The 26,186-nt window shown below is 43.3% G+C and overlaps 1 long non-coding RNA gene across 1 annotated transcript in view; it reads left to right on the top strand.

Annotated features, from left to right (window-relative positions):
• The window catches only part of LOC126162279 (uncharacterized), a 38,851-nt gene extending 14,328 nt beyond the window's left edge, over positions 1-24,523 (top strand). Inside the window, exon 2 of the long non-coding RNA XR_007535049.1 lies at positions 23,904-24,523. This is a non-coding gene — a long non-coding RNA (uncharacterized LOC126162279). The remainder of the gene's footprint in view (positions 1-23,903) is intronic.
• Positions 24,524-26,186: the final 1,663 nt, after the last annotated feature.

Raw genomic sequence — 26,186 nt, 5'->3', positions numbered from 1 at the left:
CGAGCAGAAACAGCAAAATACACAAAGCAATCACTCATATAAATACGTCAGCTACACCATAGCAATTTCATACCCTCTTCTACAACCATTTGGATCACATAACATCAACAGATGCGAAGAAAGCAAATTGGAAAAAGAAAACACTACATGGCAAGCACCCGTATCATCTAACACAGCCACACATCGATCAAGACGCATCCAACACATGACTAAGAAAAGGCAATATATACAGTGAGATCCCAATACCACAACAGATAAATGCAGACTTCGCAAACAACAAATAGAAACAGTAGATCACATCACAAGCGGATGCACAATACTAGCAAATACAGAATACACCAGAAGACATGACAATGTAGCAAGAATAATACATCAACAACTTGCCATACAACATAAACTAATAAAACAACACGTTCCCACATACAAATAAGCACCTCAAAATGTACTGGAGAATGATGAATTTAAATTATACTGGAACAGAACCATTATAAAAGATAAAACAACACCACATAACAAACCCGACATCATACTCACCAATAAAAAGAAGAAATTAACACAACTAATCGAAATATCCATACCCAATACAACAAATATACAGAAGAAAACAGGAGAAAAAATTGAAAAATGTATCCAACTGGCTGAGGAAGTCAAGGTTGGTTGGCTCTGAGCACTATGGGACTCAACTGCTGAGGTCATTAGTCCCCTAGAACTTAGAACTAGTTAAACCTAACTAACCTAAGGACATCACAAACATCCACGCCCGAGGCAGAATTCGAACCTGCGACCGTAGCGGTCTTGCGGTTCCAGACTGCAGCGCCTTTAACCGCACGGCCACTTCGGCCGGCGGAAGTCAAGGACATGTGGCTTCAGGATAAAGTGGAGATTATACCAATTATACTATCAACTATAGGAGTCATACCACACAATATCCACTAGTACATCAACGCAATACAGCTACATCCAAACATATATATACAACTACAGAAATTTGTAATTATTGATACATGTTCAATTACCCGAAAGTTCCTAAATGCAATGTAACATATACCGAACAGTTAAAAGGAAGTCACGCTTGATCGAGGTCCGCGTCACTTTCCATTTTTAACCAGACATAACGTCTGAGAAAGGAAAGAAATAATAATAATAAGCCCAGAATATAGCCCACAAACGACCACCAAGTTCACGTGATATGTATCAACAATTATTTTTATATGTATTTTTTACTAATTTCTTAATTTTTCATTACTTTGTATTTTTCTTTATTTTTATAGTTTGTAATAGAATTTAAGAGTAGAAGGAAAACGAAACCAGATTACATTCGAAATAATAAAATAAGAAAATCCCAATTTGAGTGCAGGAATTGTAGACCCTCATGTGTACCTATACATCCTCTATACACATTTTACAATAAAACTGGAGCGATGCTGAGTCAATATACAAAACAAAACGAACAGGGAAACCAGGAGAAGACAAGCCTAGGCAAATCAGATGGGAACATACATAACACAGAAATAAACTTACCAGAAAAATTAAATTAACTAACACCTTCCCGACGGAAAACAAGATTCAAGATGTTGGCAAAGAAGTCTCGATATCGAAGCGTTCGCAAGCATGTCCAATAGGCAGTGACCATGTACTGTATGAAGTTCATGTGATCTTTCCCAACGCCTTCTATAACATAATGAACGAAGTGTCCCAGCAACCACATAACGGTATGGGATTTTGACCGTAGAAAGAAAGGAGAATCTGGGCGCAATATGATGTCCGTAGAGTACGCAGCCACAGAAGATCAAGTAAGGAAGGTCAGTTGTGACCTGATCCGAAACCAGTTGCTATATGACAAGTAAAGCGATGTCGTATCGTATCTGGAGATAAATCCGTGTCACTAAGCCCCATACGGAAAAGTCGCTCCTTCGCTGGAGCCTAGTTATTTACTACCTTATACCACTACGACGCTACGCGCATCGGCAGAATCGGAAGACTGATATTGAACCAAACTGTTGTCCAGATGGTTTGCGGTGAGCCTCTTTCAACGAAGTTCGGGCACGGGACTGCTTCCCAAGCAGTCTTTAGGAATTTCATGGTGAGGACAGGTCTCCGTAAGATGTCAGCTCCTAAATAGCTCACCGCAACTTGTAATGTATGCGACCAACATCAGTAGGGGGTTCAAGACCAGCAGGACGGACACAGAGAAATTAATGAGACGTGAATGTGTGAGTTTCTTGAGTCATCGTCAAAACAGTACGACACACATACAGCATCTGCGTCTTCCTTCGTATATCAGTCAGGTCCAGCACCCCAGAGAAACGAGGCTTCATGATCACCTCATACCGTAAGCGAAATATATGTCTTTTCTATAAGAAACGACCAGACAATTGTTGTAGTTTCTTTTCCATCATCGAGGGAAGCGGATAAACTTGGGCCACATAGTAAGCTTTTCGTAAGACATATGTATCCAGTATTCGCACTTTCTGGAGCAGAGTCAGAGAACGCCTTTCATGCTCTAATATCTATTCCTGAATTTTTTTCCGTAACAGACTTCCAGTTAAGCGCTGCCATTTTGAGTGGACAACGATTGAAGATGATACCGAGAGACGTATGCTGATCCACAGCAGTAGCCCACGGAACAACCGCGGCATCCGAACCTCGTAGGAGAAGAAGCTTGCATTTACCTTCATTAAGTTTTGCACCTGAAAACCAACAAAAAATCAACGATTACAGCCTTCAGTCAAGGTGTCCCAGCAGGATTGCGAAGCAGAACCATCACCTGCTCCGCGTATGCAAGAACACTTACAGTCTCGCCGGAAAGCGTCCAACCTGTAAGCTGGGATGCTTGCATCCGAAGTAGGGACTCCAGAGAGGTTCAAATGGCTCTGAGCACTATACGACTTAACTTCTGAGGTCATCAGTCGCCTAGAACTGAGAACTAATTAAACCTAACTAACCTAAGGACATCACACACATCCATGCCCGAGGCATGATTCGAGCCTGCGACCGTAGCAGTCGCTCGGCTCCAGACTGTAGCGCCTAGAACCGCACGGCCACTCCGGCCGGGCTCCAGAGACAACACAAACACATAAACAAAGTCATTGACAGCGGGCTTCCATGAGGCACTCCCCTACGGATATTTATTGGGAGCGTCAGTTGGCCATTAACAACCACCGAAGCCGAAATACCCGTAAACAGATTTGAGAGCACTCGCCGTGTGTCAACACTGAAACCAACTGCCTCCAGAATCCGAAGCAGGAAGTCGTGACTAACACGATCAAATGAATCGAAGTCTAGAAAAGCAAGGGCACATGGGACGGACGTTACAGCACCAACCGATACCATGTCACGACACACGACTGACTATAGGGGTAAAACTGGTACGACCAGGTACGCAGCTTTGATGTTTTGCAACAATCGTGCCCATCAAAGCCGACATCCTACTATTAATTGCCCTCGCCACAGTCTTATAATCAAAGTTTAACAAAGTAAGCGGGAGAAAGCTATCAGCGGCAGCCGGTCAAATGTGTTTCGGGATTAAAACAATTTTTCCCACTTTGAACAAGGTCGGCACTACTCTACCCTGCAACGCATCGTTCGAAAGGGAGGTAAATGTAGCACCCAAAAACGGCCAATAGCGCATGGAAAATTCTTTGGGAAGTCCATCTAGACCCGGGAACGTTTGAGAAGGCGATACCACAATAAGTTTGTGAACCTCCTTAGGCTGAAAGGCAGCTAAGAGCGTTGTATTATGTTCAGGTGTAAGTGTGGTATCCAAGATGCTGACGAGTGGGTCGTAAAAGGTTTCATGTCGTAGATGTCTACATAGCACTAGGGTAAGATACACACTACATCATCTTGCGCCGTTACGACATGTCCATCATTTGTGATGAGAGAATGAATAAAAGCGCGTCGGCGGCTGGTCTGATGCCGAATCATATAATATAAGAAAGTCACTTCTTCCGTAACCATGAACGCGGCTTCGACCGGATTTTCAAACCTTCGAGCGATAAACCATTCGGGCCGGGAGACCGATTCAATGATCCTTTGGCCACAGCGGAATGTACGTCGTCGGAGGTCACTTCTGCAGTCAAGAGGGTTGCACCCACGGGGTTTAGTGTACAATGTAACTCCTGGGTAACCTCAGCAATGGCATCTGCAGCGACGGGTACTCCTTCATAGAGAAGTCTGTAGTGCGTTGTGAAGGCATCCGTAATGGTAGCCTGCGAAGTCAGCCTTCATCCATCAGGTAGGTCTGAAGTTGTCATTAAGGCCTGCCGGCGTTTGCGAACATTTAGAACAATATGATGCATAGAAGGTCCTTCACCGTTAATCCTATCTTGGTCGCGTGCTCGTATAATGACTTCTTCTAGGCGGCACCTGTTCATGGTTAAAATCTTTGCCTTGATGCGTTAATCTTCGCTTTGATGGTCCGGGGATAGGGGACGTACATGAGTTCGCGTAGAGCGCTATAACAGAAATGAGTGATGTAGTGATTCCACCTGGCTTTGGCTCTGCCATAGTATGTCAAGTTGCGTAGGATGGCCGGTTTGACTCACAGTAACCACCATTGTAGTGTGGTCTCGTAACGCATAACGTGATGCGCGCAAGCGTGCCATGTGTCGTTGACCTGTTGTCAACATTCAAGGTCCCGCAGTAGTGTTACGCTGAGTTTCCAAGATCCTACACTGCGCCATATTGATTGTCTATGTAGGTTCATGGTACAGATGTAAATGTCATGATCCGTAAAGGCAGACGGCCAACGATCTGCTTCGAGAAGAGCGGGTTTTAGGGAGTCAGAGAATGTTCCGTCGATTAGGCTCTCGGAGCGGCTCGTGATGTGTGTATGCCCGGGCGGTGTACCACTCTCCAAGTGTCGAGGAGACGAAGTCAGCGGACGAGGAAGCGAAGTTCCGGACATGTGGTGAAATGAGGGAATTGGTCTGTACGCTCGAGAACACAGCTGAAATATCCACTTTGATGAAATGATAGTATCTGCCGAGGAATAAAGGTGTGATAAGTTCTGCGTAGGGCTGGGAGCGATTTGTCCGTTTATCAGTGCCCGATGGGGCGTAGGGATTTATGATTTTGATTCCCTCGACTGTTATGGTCATCCCTTGCGCCGTAGTGAGATATGCGACATCGGAAACTGCAATCCCTTCTCGGAGGAGGATGGCTACGCCTGTGTGTTCCATAGCTGCTGAGGCGGCGTACGTCTTGTATCCATAACACCGGGACAAAGTGGCTGTCCTCATTTCTTATAGCAGGGCGATGTCGATATCCGCTGTTCTTAGCGTGTAGCAGAGCAGTTGAAGTTAAACTTGGGAGCCGATATTATTGGTGTTGAAATTAGCTATTCGGTATGCCTGATGGGGGATCCGTGATGTTGACAGCTTCGTGGCTGGTGAAGGTTGTCGTGGTGAATTGTGGAAGTCCGTAGTAGTCGCGGAAGTCGTCGTAGATACATCCACCATTTTAGTGTTAGTCTCACGGAGGAACAGATCTCATTTCCGCATCGAATGGAGATGGTAAATCAGCGTCATCCGCCCATGAAAAGTGTCCGTCAGTTTCTACATTGGTGAGAGATGGCAGCGCTGGCTGAGTCGGCTCAATTGCTTCGGTGACGACAAACGTACTATGTTCCATGGCTTCTGGGCGCGGGTCTTGCTCAGTATCTCTGTTGGACGGCTCACAGTCTTGTGGATGACGTGTCTCCGAGGCAAAGGGAAAAGAGCTATCGTGTACTCCGTCACATTTATGCTCCACCTCTTCGTTCTGCAGAGGGGGCTCAGTGGACGATTTTGATATCTTGCGTCGTTTTTATCGTCTTTTGGGCGACTTTTGGTTCCGGAAATGTGTTTCACTGTCTGAGGAAGGAAGATATTCGCGTTGTTCTGATACAAAAGCTGCTGGTGCTATGATGCGGTCTTCAGTCTCCATAAAAATCTTGCTGGTATTCTTATGATCTTCTAGCCTGGATGTGTCCGGCTGTAGGTCATGATCGCGGGCGGCACTGCCGGTGGCAAGGTTCTGTGACGCCCCCAGATGTATTGGTCCAGAGAGACGCTAATCAACTGTTGCTTGTGAGGGTTGAAAGTAGAGTGTCGCCGCATAGTTGATTGTAAGGGCGATTGTGGTTCGGTAGGTGATCGTATCGTCGTGCCATAGTTGTACGATGCGGCGTTGCAGGCATTCATTACGTACGTGACATTCTTTGCCGCAACCGGAACATGTTCGAGGTTGTCCGTCGTTAAGCACCTCCTCACGGCAGCCGCCGATAGAAATGTACGATGGGACGTGACGTTTGAGATCTATTCGGACGTATCTCACAATATTAAGCACCGGATACGTCGTAAACTGTGCCCATGTCTCGGCTACGTGACTGTGGACTCTTCCATCAGGGCTTAGCACAGCGATGACTTCATCTCCATTCACCTTGTAAGACAGTTCGAATACACGAATCGGTCGAAGGCCAAGTCCTGCGTGGTCCACCCCCACAGACCCGACGTTGCTGCTGGAGTGTCGAAATCTTAGTCCATATCGCGTCCGTTAAATAATCTCGTTTCAAGCAGCGTCGGAAGTCATCTTATCATAAAGGATTCTGCTAAAGATCGATGGGTGTGTGCCCATGAGATCGTCACGGTGAATCTTCAAATCCTCGCGTAGGAAGCGTCCGATGGCCAGTGTTTTGGGTCACGCGTATTCGTTTGAAAAGGTGAACTTCAGAGAGTTCTTCCTGTAAGAGATGGCCATTATAGCTCGTTCGGCTGAGAAGCGCAGTAGCGAGGAGGTAAGACCAACACTCCGCGAGCGCAGCAGCGTGGACAGCAGAGCGCGGTCCGCACTCCCGCCCTGCCAAAGGCAGACTGCCATGCGTGCTGCTCAAGTACGACTCACGACCCGTCCTTACAGCTTTACTTTCGCCAGTACCTCGTCTCCTACCTCCCAACCTTCACAGAACCTATCCTGCGACACTCGCAAAGTTAGCACACAGTTTTAAACTGCCAGGAAGTTTCATTCTGGAAACATCATCCAGGCTGTGGCAAAGCCATATCTCAGCAACATTTTTTCTTCCAGGAGTGCTTGTTTTGCAAGTTTCGCAGGAGAGCTTCTGTGACGTTTGTAAGGTAGGAGACGAGGTACAGACAAATGGGTGGCATGCTCCAATTGAAGTTTAGTCACGTCAAATTCCCAGATCTCGCGACTTACAGAATTAATAACGGTGGGACGGCAACTAGAACAGAGGGCTCACTTCTCACCTCGCGAGAATTTAAAGACTAAGGCACGACTAGCAAAATCAACAACCAACCTCGTTCCGTGATTAATACCACAGCCGAGCAACAAATCAACTGATAGGTCGTTTACAAACAGGAGGGTAACCAGGCAGGAGAAATTGCAAATGGACAAGCCAGCACACACTTCCCCAAACAAAAGTAACTACTACCCATTGGCCACATTAAGTATCTGAAGTCAGGGGTGCAAGGGAGATAATTTACACGAATGGCCGAATCCAAATACCACTTATAGTCAAGCGACGATAGAGAACAAGCAGAGTCCAATAACCGGCACAGAACTTCCTCTCTGACACGTGCACAAACATAAGGGAGATACTATCCTGTCGCAGCATGAATCCATGCACCCCAAGGGGGACACGGTCAAGTGTTATGCATCGGGTCCTTCACAACCGGACACTATCGTACAAGACGATTTGGCAACCATGGAAACTGAAGGCACCAGTGTCGAAGCTACATCTACCCTACACTGCACATTAGCAAAAGTGATGACCTCAACAGAGTCTACTAGTTCTTGCAACTCACCAAAGTTCGTGGGAAGGTGAGCAGAAACCAAACGCGATCGATCCTTGGTCACATGCCCCCTAAGATGTTAGAACTGCTATCAGACTCTGTAATAGGCATACCAAGCTGTGTGCATCCACTCTATGTATTGGCTCAACGTCTCCGACGATGCCTGAACCTGCCAATAATACCCAGCTCAAGCTCATTATGCACACGTGCCGGCAATTTTATGCATTTATTAAGAGCCCTGAACCTGCCAGATAACTCAAAGTTTCCAAAACCAAAGTACCGAATGTTCCTTTTGCTAAACGTTGTGATATGTGTAAGGCATCATTATGAAACCCAAACCACACAGCAGTCACAATATTTGCTGCACTTGATTCAGTCTATCAACAGACAATTCTGAAATACCAGCCAGGAGGCATATAATTGGATTGGGTGACTTAGCAAAGTGATTGGAGGGCAGACTACCTAGACCTCGGGCCTCGGAGCGTTTACCGTCACTGAGTTGATTACGGATTAAAATTTCTTGCCCCCTACCTACATCCTCGCTTTCGAAACTCAAGAGTGCCGCCCTAGCCTGCAAGTCCCTTGCCTGATCACTCAACTGCGTAACTTTCAGTCTTTCTGGATCGTTAAGCTCAACACAGTCCATCAAGCGATTCCATAAATACGCCAGATGCCCTTGTATCCTACCGACCTGCCTAGTTGTGTGTTGAGTATCCTCCAGAAAGGAGATACTTCGCTGTACGCCATCTAACACAGGTGAAATGTTATGAAGAGAGGCACCTACCAGCCCGATGATATCCGCTGAAAGACTAAGCAGGCTGTTCAACGCCAAACGAAACCTGGTCACTAATTCCGGGACGCTACGTTTGGTTGGAATTTGACGGACTTCAAATTCATACAGCAAGAACTATTTTTTCATGTGGGAAATTCCGAAAAACCCTCTGGAATACATAATATGTAGCGGTGCCCTGAAAAGAATCACAACATGTCAGTACCACACCTTGGAAAGAAGAAAATATTAACACAGGAATCCGAAAAAACAATAAATGACACCAAGGGTAGACAAATCTAAACCTCTCTGCCAAGCAGAACGCAACATCACAACATATGTTGGGATAATTCTCAGAGCAAACACATGGAAGGCGGTCCCACATATTTCGTCATTCGGAGTTTCATGTAATACACTTTATTGCTTAACAACAATTATTATGATTACAAATTACAAACCCTGTAAAATAAAGAATATCAACGCTTACAATAATTTAAAGAACATGAACAGGAGCAGTTCATTAATAAAACACTTTAACAATTTATATCATTAAAAAGGGCTTAAAACTGGGAATAAATATAAAAATACAACTAAGAAGACACATCAACTGGGTGTGACTGCAAGCTGGTTCAACAAACTGAGTTTTACCAGAAAAAATAATTACAAATGACGGCCACTAAAGATATTAACAATTCCGAGGCATAAATAAAACTTCAGTCAAACAGGCAATGTCCACCCAAAATACAGAAAGGATAAAAAGTCACACCACTGATTGTTGATGTTGCAAACCCCTTAACAACTTATAAACCTTAATAAGAATCACAAGCTGCGACATCGTCGCGAAAAAACACAGTGACTCGTATATGTAATAAGTTTCCTTTAATTTATGTCTATGGTCACAATCTTTTTGTTAAGACCTAACTAACCTAATGACAACACACACATCCATGTCCGAGCCGGGATTCGATCCTGCGACCGTAGCGGTCGCGCAGTTCCAGACTGTAGCGCCTAGAACTGCTCAACCACGTCGGCCGGCTAATAAGAATCCATTAATCAATAAAATACACAATTCCCCAATATACAAGAATAGCTGGGAAGTCATACAATTTAAATGTGACTCCCAGCTGGAACACACCAGCAGAACAATTGACAATGAGTCTTAAATAAATATACAATTGCCCAAAAGACAAGAAAAGGTGGCAAATTACAGCAAACGGCTACCATAGTCAACAGGCAATAAGCAGGCAAGATTCACAATGAATGGAGTTAGCTAATGACTGTGGATAAAATTGGAAAACTCAAATTTCATAGTTGAAAGTACTGGCAACAAGTGTGCGAAGATTAAACAAGTAATTAAAGAGGAAGTACAGTGACAAGAAATTTCAGACTCGCAGAACACGCTTTAAAGCCAATGCGCTCTCCGAATTCACAATATTGAATAGTTCAAGAGTTCTGAAATTAATTGGGGACACTCCACCATCGCACTAACAAATGATAAAATTTACTTAACTTGAGCCGACACGAGGTGGCTGATAGAAGCGCCCGACTGCTGGCCAATCAAAACGTCGTGCGATGACGCAAGTATTGCTGCAGCAGGAAGGAAACAAGTCTCTGCTCTGGGCCCAGGAAACAGCAACACGTCGTCCGCTACCAGAACTATACTGCCAACACACGTCATAAGGTAGCTGTATTTTGCGAAAACAACACTACAAACGACAGTGTAGATGATGTAGCCAATACTAACTTATTTCGGAAGTTAGTACACATACAAGTTACAAAATTAACACTTCTTAAATTTATTTGAAAATTCAAAATGTGAAATAGCTTTACTGTATGATTAAATGATGATGGCGTCCTCTTGGCTAAAATATTCCTGAGGTAAAATAGTACCCCATTCGGATCACCGGGCGGGGACTACTCAGGAGGACGTTGTTATCAGGAGAAAGAAAACTGGCGTTCTAAGGATCGGAGAGTGGAATGTCAGATCCCTTAATCGGGCAGGTAGGTTAGAAAATTTGCAAAGGGAAATGGATAGGTTAAAGTTAGATATAGTGGGAATTAGTGAAGTTTGGTGGCAGGATGAACAAGACTTTTGGTCAGGTGAATAGAGGGTTATAAACACAAAATCAAATAGGGGTAATGTAGGAGTAGGTTTATTAATGAATAAAAAAATAAGAGTACGGGTAAGCTACTACAAACAGCATAGTGGACGCATTATTGTGGCCAAGATGGACACGAAGCCCACGCCTACTACAGTAGTACAAGTTTATATGCCAACTAGCTCTGCAGATGATGAAGAAATTGAAGAAATGAATGATGAGATAAAAGAAATTATTCAGGTAGTGAAGGGAGATGAACATTTAATAGTCATGGGTGACTGGAATTCAAGAGCAGGAAAAGGGAGAGAAGGAAACATAGTGGGTGAGTATAGATTGGGGCTAAGAAATGAAAGAGGAAGCCGTCTGGTAGAATTTTACGCAGAGCATAACTTAATCATAGCTAACACTTGGTTTAAGAATTATGAAAGAATGTTCTTTACATGGAAAAATACTGGAGATACTAAAAGGTATCAAATTGATAATATAATGGTAAGACAGAGATATAGGAACCAGGTTTTAAACTGTAAGACGCTTCCAGGGGCATATGTGGAATCTGACCACAATTTATTGGTTATGAACTGCAGATTAACTCTGAAGAAACTGCAAAAAGGTGGGAATTTAAGGAGATGGGATCTGGATAAACTGAAAGAACCAGAGGTTGTAAAGAGTTTCAGGGAGAGCATAAGGGAACAATTGACAGGAATGGGGGAAAAAAATACAGTAGAAGAAGAATGGGTAGCTTTGAGGGATGAAATAGTGAAGGCAGCAGAGGATCAAATAGGTAAAAAAGACGTGGGCTAGTAGAAACCCTTGGGTAACAGAAGAAATATTGAATTTAATTGATGAAAGGAGAAAATATAAAAATGCAGTAACTGAAGCAGGCAATAGGGAATAAAAACGTCTCAAAAATGAGATCGACAGGAAGTGCAGAATGGCTAAGCAGGGATGGCTAGAGGACAAATGTAAGGATGTAGAGGCTTATCTCACTAGGGGTAAGATAGATACTGCCTACAGGAAAATTAAAGAGACCTTTGGGGAATGGAGAACCACTTGTATGAATATCAAGAGCTCAGATTGAAAACCAGTTCTAAGCAAAGAAGGGAAGCAGAAAGCTGAAAAGAGTATATAGAGGGTCTATACAAGGGCGATGTACTTGAGGACAATATTATGGAAATGGAAGAGGATGTAGATGAAGATGAAATGGGAAATATGATACTGCGTGAAGAGTTTTACAGAGCACTGAAAGATCTGAGTCGAAACAAGGCCCCCCCGGGAGTAGACAACATTCCATTAGAACTACCATCTGGTGAGCAATATGTATGAAACAGGCGAATTACCCTCAGACTTCAAGAAGAATATAATAATTCCAATCCCAAAGAAAGCAGGTGTTGACAGATGTGAAAATTACCGAACTATCAGTTTAATAAGTCACAGCTGCAAAATACTAACGCGAATTCTTTACAGACGAATGGAAAAACTGATGGAAGCCGACCTCAGGGAAGATCAGTTTTGGTTCCGTAGAAATGTTGGAACACGTGAGGCAACACTGACCCTTCGACTTATCTTAGAAGAAAGATTATGGAACGGCAAACCTTCGTTTCTAGCATTTGTAGACTTCGAGGAAGCTTTTGACAATGTTGACTGGAATACTCTCTTTCAAATTCTGAAGGTGGTAGGGGTAAAATACAGAGAGCGAAAGACTATTTACAATTTGTACAGAAACCAGATGGCAGTAATAAGAGTCGAGGGGCATGAAAGGGAAGCAGCATTGTAATTCTGTCATAGACAGCAAAGGAAATGGAAGAGCAGTTGAACGGAATGGACAGTGTCTTGAAAGGAGGGTATAAAATGAACATCAACAAAAGCAGAACGAGGATAATGGAATATAGTCGAATTAAGTCGGGTGATGCTGAGCGTATTAGATTAGGAAATGAGACACTTAAAACAGTAAAGGGGTTTTTCTGTTTGGGGAGCAAAATAACTGATGATGTTCGAAGTAGAGAGGATATAAAATGTAGACCGGCAATGGCAAGAAAAGCGTTTCTGAAGAAGAAAAATTTTCATCGAGTATAGATTTAAAAGTCCGGAAGTCGTTTCTAAAAGTGTTTGCATGGACTGTAGCCATGTATGGAAGTGAAGCGTGGACGATAAATAGTTTAGACAAGAAGAGAATAGAAGCTTTCGAAATGTGGTGCTACAGAAGAATGCTGCCGATTAGATGGGTAGATCACATAACTAATGTGGAGGTATTGAACAGAATTGGGGAGAAGAGCAATTTGTGGCACAACTTGACAAGAAGAAGGGATCGGTTGGTAGGACATGTTCTGAGGCATCAAGGGATCACCAATTTAGTATTGGAGGGCAGCGTCGAGGGTAAATATCGTAGAGGGAGACCAAGAAATGAATACACTAAGCAGATTCAGAAGGATGTAGGCTGCAGTAGGTACTGGAAGATGAAGAAGCTTGCACAGGATAGGGTAGCATGGAGAGCTGCATGAAACCAGTCTTGTGACTGAAGACCAAAACAAGAACATCAGTGCCTGCAAATTAAATTACTAGGTCATACCCACCTACGAAAGATGTCTTTCCTTCAACACAGACTATGCTGCAGCTTCAATTTTATCAATTCAGTTTACAACAGAGAAAGTTCACACACTTACACGGAATATGGCCTGGAAAAGCAAATTAATAACAGCTACAGTGATCTATGTCCACCCATACTATCACCCAGAGGAGCGTCAATATCACAGGTCTAATTCCACTTTAACACAAAAATGGCTCTGAGCACTATGGGACTTAACATCTATGAACATCAGTCCCCTAGAACTTAAAACTACTTGAACCTAACTAACCTAAGGACATCAAACAATACGCAGTCATCACGAGGCAGAAAAAATCCCTGACCCCGCCGGGAATCGAACCCGGGAACCCGGGCGTGGGAAGCGAGAACGCTACCGCACGACCACGAGCTGCGGACCCACATTATCGCAGACGTGGCCCTATGATAACAAGTACCAATAAAAACCATCACTGAACTCCACTCATGTGTGAAGGAGCCGTAACGTCCAGGATTCCAAGGAGCGATGTTATTGCCTCCAATGCGCACGGGTGATCTCCACGTGCCGTAAAATTTAAGGTTGCAACCTTGCCCCAGAACTTGCTGACCAGGTTGTATGCAGCGTCCGCTGAGGTTCGCGCAACTCGCCGCTATTATTTCTTAATTCAGGTGGCAAAGCTTGCCTCCGATTAATTTAGCCACTCGCGGCTTCTCGAGGTCCATACCAGACAGCAGGAGTCTCCCAAAACCAACAACTTGCCAGCCACTTGCCCTTCAGTTAACTGTCAGTCCCACAGCTCTCCAAAGACCAACAACACTGTCCTCGAGCAAAGACCATACCTAGTAGTTAGTGGCGCCAGCGGAATGCCACGCCTGCCAAAATTAAAGACGCCCGGCTCATGACTGTATGTATGTCTAGATGGAGCCTTAGCATTTTTGTTTTGAGACTTTTTAGCTTCCCTACCACGTTCAAACTTCTTACAAGACACTCCCCGACTCGTAGAACGTCATTCTTTCGTTACTTATTTATTATTCTGTCATGGTCACCTTCCACTTGACAGTCCTCTCCCTGAGATCCGAAAGAGGGACTACTCCGGAATCCTTTGCCAATGGAGAAATCGTCATGACACTTTTTCAGTTGCAGGCCACATTTTCTGAGCATACACGTTATTTTTCATTAGCGCAGTGGTTCCCATTGCTTTCTGTATACTCATGCTGTTGATCATTGTTGATTCTTCCGCCTGTTAGGCACAGTTTCCTATCCAAAGGGCAAAAGAGTGTCCTAAATCATTGATTGGTCCTTCTAGCATCTTTGACAAGGCAGTTGGCAGAATGAGGGTGAAATCTTATGCTGAAACTATTCGGCCGTCATCGTTCATGATTTTTTTTGACAAAAGTTAAGTAGTGAGGATCTTTCAACTCAGTATGGGTGACGCTTTCATTACTAAACAATGAAGTTAGCCCTACACCACAGTTGCGTTCCTGTATTTCCCTCCATGAATATTATGCTGTTGATGGGGATGCCAAAAAACAGAAGTATATTTTCTTTTGGTACAAACTTCACTTGTAGTGTGTGATTTCACAGCCCATGGATGAAGCTTCAGGAAAAATAACTTTTGCTCAGGAATGACAGTACGAGAAGGGGATGGCTCCTCGTATTTTTCATTCATCAGTATGAATGCGCGTTCGTACTCCTTTTGTTGTTCGACATAAAATTTAGCTTCTTCATCTCTGCAGCTTCGGGAGACTAAGGCCAAATGGTATTTAACACCACTATACAGCAAGTCAACTCGTATGTGACTGTTTTCTCTAGAGCTCTATCAACTTACGTCATTACATTCCGTAACTCTGTGTTATAGTCATTCGTTCTGCACTTTCTCCGTTCTTTATTCATTATATCTCATCATGCCACCACATTTTTACTTGAATAATCATTTTTTTTTTACTGCGGGTCTACCTGTAGGTGATGTTCTGGGAATTACTTACTTTTTATTATGTTTGATACTTGGTGAAATATTTTCGTGGGGACGAGAAGAGTGCAAGTCCAAGCTGTTTAACGGATTTAAGTCTACCATCCACCCTCATAAAACCTTTACTTATACAGAAAACTGATACATTATCAAACCAATGTTCTGTTGCTGTGAAAGTGTTCTGTATTACATGACGTTTTGTAATATATTCTCTCAGAGAAACTTGATTGGGACAACTAGCTACCTAAGCTCTCTTATTCCTGTATTTTTATCCATTCTTGTACACACGTCCCTCTGTGAGAATTGCTAGATTGAGAAACGAAGTCAACGTTATTTTCACGAGTAGCGGTGGGTCGATACGTTCCACCAGGGCAGTACCCAGATTTTCTGCTGAAGAAATGGCGTACTACAAGTTCTCTAGAGGTCGCCTCAGCATGCAGCTGACTCTTCGCCTTTAGACTGCTTTGTTATTAGTTTTTTTTAAAAAAGCTGGCGTGTGTGGCCGAGCGGTTCTAGGCGTTTTAGTCTGGAACTGCGCGCTCGCTACGGTCGCAGGTTGGAATCCTGCCTCGGGCATGGATGTGTGTGATGTCCTTATGTTAGTTAGGTTTAAGTAGTTCTTAGTTCTAGGGGACTGATGACCTCAGCTGTTAAGTCCCATAGTGTTCAGAGCCATTTCAATTATTTTCTTTAAAATTACGGATTGTATCTACCTCGGAAGCCACGCCTTGAAGCCAAGATCTCCGTCTTCTGTGACATACAATGTGCCTCCTTCCAGCCAAATGGTCGTCGCTGAAGGATGTTCAGAAGTTACGGCAATCACCCTATGTGGCCAGTTCACTAGCTTCGGGGGACCAAAATTCCCCCAAGGTGTTCGTCATTCCCCTACTATGTGGCTAGCATTCCCCGAGACGGTCTCCCTTTTGGTGTGCACCATTCCCCCACAACGGACGACGCTAGCTTTGATGATATTTCTGATATAAAGCATTTGGTTTATATCAGAAATATCATCAAAGCTAGCGTCGTCCGTTGTGGGGGAATGGTACATTTGGTCCCCCCCCCCCATGAACCACGGACCTTGCCGTTGGTGGGGAGGCTTGCGTGCCTCAGCGATACAGATAGCTGTACCGTAGGTACAACCACACCGGAGGGGTATCTGTTGAGAGGCCAGACAAACGTGTGGTTCCTGAAGAGGGGCAGCAGCCTTTTCAGTAGTTGCAAGGGCAACAGTCTGGATGACTGACTGATCTGGCCTTGTAACAATAACCAAAACGGCCTTGCTGTGCTTGTACTGCGAACGGCTGAAAGCAAGGGGAAACTACGGCCGTAATTTTTCCCGTGGGCATGCAGCTTTACTGTATGATTAAATGATGATGGCGTCCTCTTGGGTAAAATATTCCGGAGGTAAAATAGTCCCCCATTCGGATCTCCGGGCGGGGACTACTCAGGAGGACGTCGTTATCAGGAAAAAGAAAACTGGCGTTCTACGGATCGGAGCGTGGAATGTCAGATCCCTTAATCGGGCAGGCAGGTTAGAAAATTTGAAAAGAGAAATGGATAGGTTAAAGATAGATATAGTGGGAATTAGTGAAGTTCGGTGGCAGGAGGAGCAAGACTTCAGGTCAGGTGACTACAGGGTTATAAACACAAAGTCAAATAGGGGTAATGCAGGAGTAGGTTTAATAATGAATAGGAAAATAGGAATGCGGGTAAGCTACTACAAACAGCATAGTGAACGCATTATTGTGACCAAGATAGATACGAAGCCCACACCTACTGCAGTAGTACAAGTTTATATGCCAACTAGCTCTGCAGATGACGAAGAAATTGAAGAAATGTATGATGAAATAAAAGAAATTATTCAGATAGTTAAGGGAGACGAAAATTTAATAGTCATGGGTGACTGGAATTCAAGTGTAGGAAAAGGGAGAGAAGGAAACGTAGTAGGTGAATATGGATTGGGGCTAAGAAATGAAAGAGTAAGCCGCCTGGTAGAATTTTGCACAGAGCACAACTTAATCATAGCTAACACTTGGTTTAAGAATCATGATAGAAGGTTGTATACATGGAAGAACCCTGGAGATACTAAAAGGTATCAGATAGATTATATAATGGTAAGACAGAGATTTAGGAACCAGGTTTTAAATTGTAAGACATTTCCAGGGGCAGATGTGGACTCTGACCACAATCTATTGGTTATGACCTGTAGATTAAAACTGAAGAAACTGCAAAAAGGTGGGAATTTAAGGAGATGGGACCTGGATAAACTGAAAGAACCAGAGGTTGTACAGAGTTTCAGGAAGAGCATAAGGGAACAATTGACAGGAATGGGAGAAAGAAATACAGTAGAAGAAGAATGGGTAGCTTTGAGGGATGAAGTAGTGAAGGCAGCAGAGGATCAAGTAGGTAAAAAGACGAGGGCTAGTAGAAATCCTTGGGTAACAGAAGAAATATTGAATTTAATTGATGAAAGGAGAAAATATAAAAATGCAGTAAATGAAGCATTCAAAAAGGAATATAAACGTCTCAAAAATGAGATCGACAGGAAGTGCAAAATGGCTAAGCAGGGATGGTTAGAGGACAAATGTAAGGATGTAGAGGCTTATCTCACTAGGGGTAAGATAGATACTGCCTACAGGAAAATTAAAGAGACCTTTGGAGATAAGAGAACCACTTGTATGAACATCAAGAGCTCAGATGGAAACCCAGTTCTAAGCAAAGAAGGGAAGGCAGAAAGGTGGAAAGAGTATATAGAGGGTCTATACAAGGGCGATGTACTTGAGGACAATATTATGGAAATGGAAGAGGATGTAGATGAAGATGAAATGGGAGATACGATACTGCGTGAAGAGTTTTACAGAGCACTGAAAGACCTGAGTCGAAACAAGGCCCCCGGAGTAGACAACATTCCATTGGAACTACTGACGGCCTTGGGAGAGCCAGTCCTGACAAAACTCTACCATCTGGTGAGCAAGATGTATGAAACAGGCGAAATACCCTCAGACTTCAAGAAGAATATAATAATTCCAATCCCAAAGAAAGCAGGTGTTGACAGATGTGAAAATTACCGAACTATCAGTTTAATAAGCCACAGCTGCAAAATACTAACACGAATTCTTTACAGACGAATGGAAAAACTAGTAGAAGCCGACCTCGGGGAAGATCAGTTTGGATTCCGTAGAAATACTGGAACACGTGATGCAATACTGACCTTACGACTTATCTTAGAAGAAAGATTAAGGAAAGGCAAACCTACGTTTCTAGCATTTGTAGACTTAGAGAAAGCTTTTGACAATGTTGACTGGAATATTCTCTTTCAAATTCTAAAGGTGGCAGGGGTAAAATACAGGGAGCGAAAGGCTATTTACAATTTGTACAGAAACCAGATGGCAGTTATAAGTGTCGAGGGGTATGAAAGGGAAGCAGTGATTGGGAAGGGAGTTAGACAGGGTTGTAGCCTCTCCCCGATGTTATTCAATCTGTATATTGAGCAGGCAGTAAAGGAAACAAAAGAAAAATTTGGAGTAGGTATTAAAATCCAGGGAGAAGAAATAAAAACTTTGAGGTTCGCCGATGACATTGTAATTCTGTCAGAGACAGCAAAGGACTTGGAAGAGCAGTTGAACGGAATGGATGGTGTCTTGAAGGGAGGATATAAGATGAACATCAACAAAAGCAAAACGAGGATAATGGAATGTAGTCGAATTAAGTCGGGTGATGTTGAGGGTATTAGATTAGGAAATGAGACACTTAAAGTAGTAAAGGAGTTTTGCTATTTGGGGAGCAAAATAATTGATGATGGTCGAAGTAGAGAGGATATAAAATGTAGACTGGCAATGGCAAGGAAAGCGTTTCTGAAGAAGAGAAATTTGTTAACATCGAGTGTAGATTTAAGTGTCAGGAAGTCATTTCTGAAAGTATTTGTATGGAGTGTAGCCATGTATGGAAGCGAAACATGGACGGTAAATAGTTTGGACAAGAAGAGAATAGAAGCTTTCGAAATGTGGTGCTACAGACGAATGCTGAAGATTAGATGGGTAGATCACGTAACTAATGATGAAGTAATGAATAGGATTGGGGAGAAGAGAAGTTTGTGGCACAACTTGACCAGAAGAAGGGATCGGTTGGTAGGACATGTTCTGAGGCATCAAGGGATCACCAATTTAGTATTGGAGGGCAGCGTGGAGGGTAAGAATCATAGGGGGAGACCAAGAGATGAATACACTAAGCAGATTCAGAAGGATGTAGGTTGCAGTAGGTACTGGGAGATGAAGAAGCTTGCACAGGATAGAGTAGCATGGAGAGCTGCATCAAACCAGTCTCAGGACTGAAGACCACAACAACAACAACAAAAGCATTTGGTGATCGAAACAGCTTCTCCTTGACATAGCGCAGCTATGTTACTGAGGAGGAAAATGACCTACAACTGTTTCTATTTTTAGTGATATAGAATGCGGGTAAACGATATATGATCAAAACAATATGAGAACTATATACTGATCGAATCAAGAAGATATTTTTATAAGCAAGACGCTAGAAGATGGCGCTTTCCCTCTACGCGGTATAAATCTTCAATTAGGATGCGTCTTGAAACACGAAAACAGTTCAGCTCATCTGGTTATCGATCTCACTTGTCTCTGTCATAACGCATTCACAACTGCACACACTGAACACTGTTTTCACTACGTACTGACACTTGCAACGTATCGAGGACAATGAACGGGTACCATTCGCAATCAAATACAATAATGAAATTTGCAGGCTTAAAAAAGGTATGTGATTGTCGAAACAGCTCCAGACAAAGATTTTGAATTTTAAAATCTGCGGGAGCTTAGAAACATCTAGCTGAGTCAGGTGGAGTGGCAGCAGTTACGTGACAATGGGGAATTCACTGAATGCACGTTCATCACGAAATATAATCCACATGTTCAGTGTAGAACAGGTCAGCAACCCGTTCTGAGGATGTCAGTCCAGGTGTAGTTCCCGTCCCAGCGGCTTCCTTGGCGAGCGGCTAAGCGGTCGCAGCTTCATAGCCACTGATCCATAGGTGTGATTTCACCCTTGAGAAATTATCGGAATGGACTTCTTCCCGCATCAGCTCCAACACTTTCATAATTCTTCATACAACTGGCTTTTCAGTCAAACTGCTGCTAAAGTTTTTAAGCATCGTTAGCTTAGATAAAGAATCCCTGGGGAGGAAATATAGCGAAGCTGTCACCCGGAAAAAGAGTCGAAGTTCTGCAGTATGACATTCGCCACTATGATATGCAGTACTAGCCTCAAAGTCTTTTGGAGTCGTCGTGTGGATATATATTGTCCTCAAATACTGTTTGAAAACTGCGAGAAGGTCTTGTTATCGATAGCCTGATTGTAAAAAGTAATTCTAGTTATTGCGCATATTTTCAACAGTTTCATTGGAAAGAAACATTAAACACCTTTATCCATGTGCTCTAATGATCAGTCTGGAAATCTCCTGAAGATCTAAATGCGAGTAATTTTGGAATGGTGGGTGGGAGGGGTGGGGGTGGGGGGGAGCTGTATTGATCCAGAAGCATCCCGTTAAACTTTGTATGGTGCGGTTTGAGTATATCAATCTCAGAATTCAGATTCATGTTGAATCCATATAAGAAGAAATTAGGTGCATGGATACTGCCGGCGTATGCATGCGCGAAGGAACATTACATCGTAGTTCTGTATAACACACGCACTGTAATATCGTACTTAACCACCGCAACCGGACAAGCAATTTTCAATTAAAATGTCTCCCTTGTACAGCAATATACGAGGATGAGTCAAATGAAAACCTTAAATTTGTAATATCAAATCTAAATTTCGCGTCGTTATCCTGTAAGTTGGTAAGCGTGCTACAAACAGCGTGCAGAAAGGCCTGTAGGTGGCAGCATAGTGCAGATAACCACATACCATCGCAGTATCAGTATAAAGATGGCAGCCCCACTTGCGACTTGCACCAGGGAAGAAGAAAACGTTCTTTTACTCGGTTTTTGCGTAGTGAAGGTGTGAAACCTATTGAAATTCATCGACGAATGAAGGTTCATCACGGTGATGTATGTTGGCACAGCAGCAAGTCTACGAATGTAGTTGGAAGTTCGTAAATGGCGTGGCTTCAGTGGAAGATGCTCCTCGCCCAGGTCAGGCACAACGAATTGTGACTCCACAGAAGATTGCAGCAGTTGAAGCCATAGTGAAGGAAAACCGCCGAGTGACACTGAATGACATTGCAGCATGTTTACAGATTAGTCACGGGTCAGCACACCACATTGTGCATGATGTGCTCCAGTATCACGAAGTGTCTGCAAGATGGGTGCCATGGCAGCTGACTCCTGAAATGAGAGAACGATGTGTTAATGCTTGTGAAGAATTTTTTCGGCACTTGGGACGAGAAGGTGATGGCTTCCTTGCAAGAATCGTTCTGATGAAGAGGTACGCCACGCGGTGCATGAGTGGTGGCGCGGACTACCAAAAGAATTTTATTCTAAAGGAATTTATGCACTTTGGAAGCGCTGGAGGACTTGCATTGAGCGTGGCGGAGATTATGTTGAAAAGTGATACAGCTTTGTACCACTTCAACACAATAAATAATATTTAAAAAAATATTTAAGGTTTTCATTTTGACTCACCCTCGTACATAGTGTATGTAAACGTCGCAGACACATAGTTGACGACGTATGGAAGTGTGGGTCCGGCCGTTAGTTGTTCTCGGATAGCCAAATGGTAGGGCGACCGATCGCGATCAGCGGGAAATCCGGGTTCGAGTTCCGGGCAAGGACAAATTTTCGATGTCGGCACTCCATTATACAGCTGATTGTTCATATTCGCAACGGCGGTAGTCACCACAGTGCCAGTTCCTTCGGAAAAGCGTGCAATTCCGAAAGAACATTGCATCGTAAATCGGAATAACACAGCTTCTGAAGTATTGTGGTCATTTGCCGACACGAGGACACAGACTTTCAAGTAGACCCCTGCACGAGAGTCTACATAATGGATGTACGAATGCAAGTTGTAGAAACATGGTTAACGACATATGGAAGTTCGGGTCTGGCCGTCAGTCACTCTCGGATAGCGAAATGGTAACGTGACCGCTCGCGATAAGCTTGAAATATGAGTTCGAGCCCAAGTCTGCCTCAATATTTAAGTGTTCTCATTCTGTTATACAGTTGGCGGTTGTCCATATTCGCAACTAAAAATATATTTCATGTAAGAGTGAACTGGTAGAGGTGGAGCACATAGCTCTCAAAAAAGCTCTCAGCTCGTTTGTGAATACATTGACGGCCATCTTGCACTTTTAGCTACATATTTTGTCTGCGATTTTCACGTTAGGGCGCGATCGATCAAGTGTCGCAGGAATTTCACCATCAATCTCGAAAAAATGCGGTACGTGCCTAGTATTATTTCGGCTGGAAGTTTCGCTCTGTGGCTCGAAAACAATTACAGCATTACCTTTACCTGTGGAAATAACCAGTCTGTGTCTTGTTAGCCACTGTTGCAATGCATACATAATTCAGACTTTATGCAAACGCAGGTTCTTCAACACAAATAGGTGGAACGAAATAGGTTAAATTGCAGAACACGTTTTAAGGCACTCATAATATAAGAAAAAGTTGTAGGTGGTTTTCGAGCTTACTCACTAAACTGCAAGGACTGGTACTTCAGTTGTTCATACAAAAACGAAATTTTCTACGAATATGTTTTTCCAAATACGTAGAAATGGTATGGCAAGTTTTGCGTCAACATTGTTTTTTCAGTACATCTTTGGATTTAAATTTTCTTTCGTTCATCCACAGTGAATGTACTGTCTTGGCTGGGTGGGCTTGCAGATGGCCCAATCCGCGGCTGCGTTGCACGCTCGGGAAAGAGTAACAGCAAGGCACCGCTTCACGTCGGATCGTTCCAATAATAGGGCGGTCTCATGATGAGCCGCTTTCTCATCAGATCGCTCACGTAGGGAAAGGTTTTACGGTTACAGGGGGCTGGACGCGCTCACCATTCCCCAACTCCTGGTTTGGCATTTCCGTTCCCAGCAAATGCGACTGAGGTCCTGTGGCGCTCGTCATTTGTCGCGACCCAGGAAACACGTGAGGCTCACTGAATGCCGCACACGTGGTGGGCATTACTCTCCTTGAGGAACTTTGTTCTAGTGACATCCTCATCCTCTCGAAACACACTATGCGTCAGATTTACTCGCATAGTCCATCTGCCAAAGAGCGATTTCGTATCGTTCCAGTAAGGGAGGAGGCTACTAACACAGATTTCTTGTCAGCAGTTAGGGCGGTTGTTCCACTATCATGGCACTCATAACAACATTCACCGCCAGTTAAAACACGTATTCGTAAAATGACTGGCGCAAATGTGACATGACACCTAACTGTCCAATGAAGGAAAACCTGTTCAAAACGGATCAACAAGTTATGTTTCTATTGTTCTGGGGAAATGATCAAACGAATTCGATATCCCGGCTAACTAGAGCTTGTACATGTCGAAACGACTTTTTTTGCAGTGCATCTGTTAGCAGAGGACTCTTACGTTCTTTGTGTAATGCGACCGTAACATAATTTTGTCAACGTGGTGAGAGTGAAATTCATATGTAGAAAATTGCGATGACTTATAATTGTGTTATCGGTAGTAAATATCAATTGCTATTAAATTTTTACATAGTTCCTACCTTTGTTAATCCATAATTCGTTGTATTTGTTGCAGTTTACGTGGTGCAATCAAAGGACAAACGTACGACAGAGCTATTAGACTGTCCACGGAATTGAAATCCAAGTTGCCGACTCAGCCTGAAGGGGGTGACTAGTCTACGAGTGATTCGAGACCAGGTGGCTGGCCTCCTGACTGAAAAGGTCTACCGTTTTCAGAGGAACAGCACGATGGAAGAGCGTCAGAACATACATCTTTTGTTCGCAGCAAAAACAGGCGGAATCAAGTCATCCTGTTTTATAGCATTTTCTGATTACTTCACGACATGCAATAAATTAGATCCGCTTTTCATTTAAGCGAGAAACTGACTGCAAAAGTCCGCAGCTCGTGGTCGTGCGGTAGCGTTCTGGCTTCCCACTCCCGGGTTCCCGGGTTCGATTCCCGGCGGGGTCAGAGATTTTCTCTGCCTCGTGATGACTGGGTGTTGTGTGCTGTCCTTAGGTTTAAGTAGTTCTAGGGGACTGATGACCATAGATGTTAAGTCCCATAGTGCTCAGAGCCAATTCTGACTGCAAAAATTAGTATTTGAAAACATTGGTTTTGGCTTTATTTATCTTTTTGTTGTTCTTGTAATAGTTTTACTCTTACGTATTAAAAGTGTGGATTCATGTCGGCAACTGTTATATTTCAACTGTAAAATATATTTTTTTATCAATAGCTCCACATAAATACTGACAAAAAGTGGCTGCTTTTTAACAATATAAAACGTATTTCATCCATTCACGCTAACCTCATTCAATCCCAATACCCGGTTCCTGCCTCTACATGCTGACTGCCACAAGGACACGTGCGGCCACAGCAGATCTTTGCGACTGACGCCGTGTCTTGGCCTTGGCTGGCCTGGATAACGCGGAAATATTTGCAAGCCAGAATACATAGTGTGGTATCTGCTTGAACTCTCTGGCGTCTCAAGGCGCTAGTCAAGACATTTTTATTTTAAGCTGCTATACAAACAAATCTTGGAAATATCATGCCAAATGCAGGTTCGCGCTATCGCTGTATTAAAGTGATGTCTACCGTCTCAGTGACTAGCCCTTCTAGAAAAAGAGTACTGTAATCCCCCAGGAAGCTGAAAACACGAATTCGAAGAGTTCTCCCACACATGGAGCACCCTCTCCTTCAGCATGACAACGATTGACCATTATATAGGTGCGACATTTTTGACAACCCATCATCTTAGGTTCACCATCATCGACCATTTTCCATACAGTTCCGAATGGCCCCATTCGATTTTGAACTGGTTCTGAAACTTGAAGAACACTTTCAAGGCTGGCCGCTGTGGACAAGCGGTTCTGGGCGCTTCAGTCAGGAACCGAGCAGCTGCTACGGTCGCAGGTTCGAATCCTGCCTCAGGCATGGATGCGTGTGATGTCCTTAGGTTATTTAGGTTAAAGTAGTTCTATGTGTAGGGGACTGATGACCTCAGATGTTAAGTCCCATAGTGCTTAGACCCGTTTGAACCATTTGATCAATTTCAAGCATTTCACTTTGATAGTGATCAAGCGGTGCCAGCAGAGATAAAGCTGTGGCTCTTTCAACAAAGCCAATCATTCTGCAGTGATGTTATCAACATACTGGTCTCTCGTTGGGAGAAAGTTGTTCGTTATGATGGTAAGTATGATAAGAAATAAAACTGTGGACATTAAGAATAAAGATGTAAAACTTTAATACAATTTATGGTGTTTAAAAAACTTTAAGACTTTCCAAATCTAAACATTCGGATGCATTACTATTCAACACTGACATAGTTACATCACACGGCGCCATGTTACATGCTACATTTCGGAGCTCTCTACCAGCAGAGAGCTGCAGATTGCGTCAGCGAAATGTAAAAGCTGACCGAGTATTGGTGATATGTAATACAGCAATCGGTACTGGGAACACAATAAAAATTTCGGAGGTATACTTTTTAGCACGCCCTCGTACTTCATGTCTTTATTGGTAATTAATCTTTCTCATCATGTGAAAACCCATTTTGCACAGTGACTGTTAATTTCATTGGCTGACGTGATTTTCCGATTTTTATGATTCTCAGTTATAAAAAGCATTCGTTCAATGAACAAATAAAAACACCTTTAACACTCCTAGTACGACTGGGGCTCTATATAATACCATAAGCAACTGGAAACATATCCTCCTTGTTTTCAGAACCATAGTTTTTCTAACCGCACAACTTTGTCCCTCTCGTTCAGTTTTATCCAATCAATTTTAGTTCAGTTTCATATTTACATTACACCAAAATGTATGCGTGGTTTTTGCATTGAGTGCCACTTAGTCCAA

This window comes from Schistocerca cancellata, chromosome 2 (genome assembly GCF_023864275.1).
Source record: "Schistocerca cancellata isolate TAMUIC-IGC-003103 chromosome 2, iqSchCanc2.1, whole genome shotgun sequence".
Lineage (NCBI taxonomy): Eukaryota > Metazoa > Arthropoda > Insecta > Orthoptera > Acrididae > Schistocerca > Schistocerca cancellata.
The sequence above is the reverse complement of the archived record's forward strand: the minus strand, read 5'-3'. Positions and strand labels throughout refer to the sequence as shown.